Raw genomic sequence first — 6,000 nt, 5'->3', positions numbered from 1 at the left:
GACGCCCACCCCCAGACACAAAGAACCACCAATACACCGACACCTGAGGGAGTCCGCCACCGGCAGGGGAAGTGGTGGTGGGTGGAGATAGGCCTCCAAACCTTGGAGGGCCTGAGGTGTCCCCAGAGAGGTGGCGTCTGATACCCAACCTGACATATAGACACAGACATACAGGCACACACAGACACAAACATCCATTCCCACCCTCATGCTCTCATATGCACTCACTCCACACTCAACCAACGTGGAGACAGACATAAAGAGACGCTGTACACACAATCACACTCCCCAAGCGTACTCTACAAACCGGGTCTAGGTACCCTTGCCCCTGGAGGGGGGAATTGCACCCAGACCCAGGTGGTGTTACCCTTTTCCCTGCGGTGGGGAGAGGCAGACCACCCCGACTCCGCAGCAGCAGGGAGGCCCCACACCCCAGACCGCAGTCGGACGGCCAACTCCTCCTACTAGCCCTCCCGCTCCAGCAGGCCGCAGAGAATGGGGGTGGGAGAAGACTCCAAACCTCCCTCCACCCGCTCATTGTAGTGTTGATGCATATGTGTTCTAAGGTGCAATTAAAACCCAGGAGGGCATGGAGCTACCTGCCAAGGAGCAGCAGGTAAGCGCATAGTCCCTCCTGCTAACCCTCAATGACTAAGTGTATTTAAAATTGAGAGGTGGGCAACGACGTCAGGGGTGAGGTATACACCCTGATGGTGATTTGGACTCCGTGATTGTGCCCACCCCCAAGATCCTATATGTATGTGTAATGAGAGTGTGAATAATGTGAATGTCTAAGTTGTGGGATAAAATTGAGGCAGAGGCAGCCAGAAGGGGACAGGGGGGGGGGGGGGGGGGGTAGCCTCCTCTGCACCCTGGTGACATACCCCCACTCCAAGGCCCTGCATGTGTGGGTGGTTGTGGAGGAGCGGGAAGAGGGAGGCACCAATAAACATGAGATCTGGTGGCCAAAAACAAACCTTTGAATGTTGAAACGAATCCAATTTCAATCCGGGAGAAGCAAAACAAAGGAAATATGTTTAGGTTGACAGTTTAGAGTTTGTTCGGACGGGACGATGAGACCAATGTGTTCCACACGCGCCGCCAGCAGCGTGGAAGTTGTTTGTTTGTTTTTTTTAATCATATTTGGTATTAAAATAAATAAATAAAAAATGTACAAATAGACTTTTCCATAAGAATATAAAAGCAAATTTTAGCTAAATAGCTAAATGTCAGGTTAGGAAAATTACATTAAAATAACGTCTTGATGCATTCTCAATCATCCAGGAAAGTCTCCAAAAGTTGATTCTGTTCATCTGGACGTAGCGTTTTGTGGGAGAAACGTTTCGTCACTCATCCAAGTGACTTCTTCAGTCTCAGCTGACTGCAGGTTTCCCCAAATCTTATAAACAGTAAATTTGTATAATGACTGAAACAGTCACAGAAGCGTTGGAGGTAGTCCGTAAGAGATTACAGGATGACCCCAACCTCAGCAACAGGACCACTCTCAGCAACGACCAAGTGTGTTTGCTTTTGGAGCTGTGTCTTCATTCCACCTACTTCACATACAAGGGTCAGTTCTACAGGCAGAAACACAGGTGTGCCATGGGCTCCCCAGTTTCACCCATCGTTGCTAATTTGTACATGGAAGAAGTGGAAAAGAGGGCTTTGCTATCCTACCCTGGAACACCACCAAGCCATTGGTTCAGATATGTGGATGACACCTGGGTGAAAATCAAATCTCAGGACGTACTACATTTCATGGATCACATTAACTCGGTGGACCGACACATCAAATTCACCAGGGAGGATATGAAAAGGGGCAGGTTAGCCTTCTTAGACTGTGACGTGTACCGTAAACCTACACATACGGATCAGTATCTAAGGTTTGACTCTCATCATCCACTGGAGCACAAACTGGGTGTCATTAGGACGCTACAACACGGAGCGAACACCATCCCCACAGACACAGCGGCCAGGAAAGCTGAAGAACAGCACATCAAGAAGGCCCTGAGTAAATGTGGTTATCCCAGCTGGACTTCTGTCAAAGCGGGAAAGGCACCTAAAGAAAGCTCCAGCTAATCCAGGAGAGAAGGATGACCACTGCCCAAGCAAAAACCTGTAGTGATCCCATATGTGTCAGGAGTATCAGAGCAATTGAGACGCATTTTTTCTAAACACCAGGTCTCTGTGGCTTTTAAACCCCAAAACACACTGCGCCAAAAATTGGTCCACCCCAAGGATCGGGTCCCCCGACACAAACAGAGTAACATAGTGTACGCTGTTAAGTGCCAGGAGGATTGCCAGGATTTATACATCGGGGAAACCAAACAACCTCTGGCGAAGCGGACGGCACAACACAGAAGAGCTACCTCGTCAGGCCAGGACTCTGCGGTCTATTTACACCTACAGACCAGTGGACACTCTTTGAAGGATGAGGATGTGCACATCCTGGACAGGGAGGAACGCTGGTTTGAGTGCGGAGTCAAGGAGGCCATTTACGTGAAAAGGGAAAGACCATCTCTGAATCGAGGAGGGGGCCTAAGGGTACATCTTTCGCCATCTTACAATGCTGTGATTGCAGCCATTCCCCAACTCTCTGTGAATGGTACTCATGGCCATTGATCTGTGGTCTTTGATCAGTGGGTTTTGGTCAGTGGTTGTTGATCAACGGTCATGAGAATTTGCATAATTATGATTAAGGAACTGACCTCCCAGCCCATTGTTCCCTCGGTGGGCTGGTTTCAGTCATTATACAAATGTACTGTTTATAAGATTTGGAGAACCCTGCAGTCAGCTGAGACTGAAGAAGTCACTTGGATGAGTGACGAAACGTTTCTCCCACAAAACGCTACGTTCAGATGAACAGAATCAACTTTTGGAGATAGAAAAATATAGTTTTTCATATAAACTTGATTATTGTCTGTTGTAGGGCTGCAAACGATTATTTTCATAGTCGACTAGTCATCAATTATTTTTGCGATTAGTCGACTAATCAGATCATGTATCCATTGGACGTAAAACATACGGCTTATTGCACCAGCATTCATCTGCTCCTATATAACTATAATTAGCTTACTGCTTGAAGTGTTTAAAGTATGTGCTAACTAAAAATAAAGACAAGATGATAGATTAGACTTTTAATGAAATTTGAAAATTGTCTCAGTGGTTTAATAAATTAAGTTGTCTGCTCTTTGCTCCCTAAAATTTAACAGGACATTGGAGTAAATTCTCGACCATCTCAAACTTCTGTTTAATCAGTTTTCTGTTTGACGTTTATTCAGATGTGTAAAATCTATAACTTTAATCTCAGCCAAACCGAATTACTCCGGAACAAATAAAACACTGAAAAAAGCCAAACAATAACATTTTTAGGTTATCTAAGTGACTTATATATCATGTTTAACCTGAGTAGCAAAAGACCGCGGGGGTTTGAAAACGATGTGCCGGGTGTTTGCTGTTCTCCACGGATCTAGTGAGCCTTACCCCGGCTAGCTATCAAGCTGGTGGGTAACAGACGTCTCCGAAAACGTCGGTGCACTTTTGCAAATATGTGGTGTCTTGATAAACTGAGCAGATGTTTGATGTTTACACAGCTACATTCTCTCTGAAAATATGTTAAACGTTTATTTTGTGACCCAGAAACAGTCATAAGAGTAATATTAAAACTAAGTAGCTGCCGCCATTGTTGGAAACTGGAATTGGCTGGGCTGCGCTATGAATCGGGTTTGGCAACAAAGGATACACCCGACCCATCCTTCAAATCTGGGGAAATGAAGAATGCATTGTCGACCACATTTGGAGGCGTCTTCGAATTTGGACAGCCTTCCTCCCATCGCTGTAACGTAATCGGCCTCGTACACAGCTACGATACCGGAGACTGCTGCTTCTTCTTCTTCTTCAGGGTTTAACTGCAGCTGGCATCCTTGTACATGCAGTGCTGCAATCTTCGGTTTCAGTCTGTTATTACACTGCTGTTTACCTACTGTTTATTCCTGCGTCTTTCGGGATCTTACAAAGTTTCAAACGACGCGTCGACTAGTGGTGCAACCGATCGAAAATCTCTCGGATCGGATCACTGTTTTAAGTCAGTGAGCTGACCATAACTATTGCTTGACAGACCCACCACGCGCTTTTTTTTCTTCTTTTTCGAATCTTTGGATCACGTGCGTTTCAACATCAGTTCGGATTACGGATCAACCGTGATCTGCTGCCCCACTAGCGTCGACTATTAAATATGTTGTTGACGATTTTGATAGTCGAAGTAATCGTGACTAGTCGAGGAATCATGGCAGCCCTAGTCTGTAGCCCACATAATTAAACACTTTAGTTAGATAAAACGTGAGTTTTGATCTTATGTACTGTATAGCCTGTATAATAAATAAATATGTAGGCCAATAAGTACAAAATCCAGAGAGCTACACAACATGGGACGGTTCATTTACAAAGAAGTGGACAATTTTACAGAGCTTCATTAACTCTTCCAGTCACATATCCTGAAAAGGTTGAGTTAAATTGATTGTCCCCGGTGAATGGGAGGTGTCTGTTTACCTCGGAGATTGAGTGGCAGTCCACAGAGAAAAACTTTGGTCAGATCCGTCTTCATCTAATCCCAGCTAACTGAATTTTGTGTTTCTTCAGTGTTTGGCGGCATGATGTCGAGGATGTGCCGCTTCCTAACCACTGATGGGAACCACCTACGAGTGCTGGAGCAGATGGCTGAGAGTGTCCTGTCTCTAAACGTTCCCAGACAGCCTTAGATGTAAACTGGGATGGTTTGCATCTAAGAGTGAAGTTGCAGGAATGACAGTGAGCACCTTCAAGTCAAGGGCCGTGGTCTTCAGCAAAGAAAGAGCAGAGTCCTATCTCCAGGTCAGGGATGACTCGCTGCATCAAATGGAGAATTTTGGTACCTCAAGGTCTTATTCACAAATGAAGGGAGAACAGAGCGGGGTGTTGACAGACAGATTGGGGCTCTGTTGTTTTGAAGTAAGAGTTAAGCATAAAAGTGAAGCTGTTGATTTATCGGTCAATCTACCTCCCCACCATCAACTATGGTCGTGAGCTTTAGATAGTGACAGAAAGAATGAGATGGCAGATATAAGTGACAAAATAACCCTTCTCTGAAGGGTAGACAGCCTTTGCCTTTGTGATAGGATGAAGAGTTCAGTCATTGGGGAGGCATTTGGATTAGAGCCACTGCTCCTTCACATCGAAAGGAGGCAGCTGATGTGATTCTGGCATGTGATTTGGATGCCTTCTGGACACCACCTGCATGAGGTGTTTTAGGCATGTCCTGGAGGTAGGAGGCCCCAGGGCAAACTGAGTGCTTGGTGGAGAGATTACATTTCACAGTTGGCTTGGAAATAATTTAGTTTTCCCCCAGATGAGCTGGAAGAGGTGGCTGGCAAAAGGGAGGTCTAAGTTTCTCTCCTTAGATTGACCAAACCCATGACCTTGAACCTGGATATATAGGACAGGGAGGATGAATAAAAGGATGTTACATTAAACCAGTGGTTCCCAAACCTTTTTTTTTTTTTTTGCTAGGCCCCTGTTTGTTTTACAAGAAAATCTTCGCAGCCCCCCGGCACAAACACATCCTCAAACCACACACAGCCATTTATTGTTTTCAAACTCCACTGCAGTTTCTTTCACACCTCAAACCTTTAAAAAACCAAAAGCAAACAAATAAAAGTAAACTACAATAAATTACAGGTTGGAACAAAATAAACTAGTACCATCTTTATTTTAAGCGTAGTTGTTTCTTTCCCCCTTTGTAAGAATAATTTTTCAAAACATGCCTCTATGTGCAAAGTGGGTTTAAAAACATAAAACGTGATTTGGACAGGGGAAATGGGTTTTGGTTTAGACACAAATACATATGATTTTAAAAAAAATCTTCTTGTGATCACACATACTTTTTTTTGTGCCTCTAAAACATCCTTGTTTGTCTTTCCAGAACAGACATATGATGTCGTAACTGTCGGAGCACCGGCCTCTCAC

This window comes from Rhamphochromis sp. 'chilingali', assembly GCF_963969265.1.
Source record: "Rhamphochromis sp. 'chilingali' genome assembly, chromosome: 5".
Lineage (NCBI taxonomy): Eukaryota > Metazoa > Chordata > Actinopteri > Cichliformes > Cichlidae > Rhamphochromis > Rhamphochromis sp. 'chilingali'.
Note: the sequence above shows the minus strand (reverse complement) of the source record.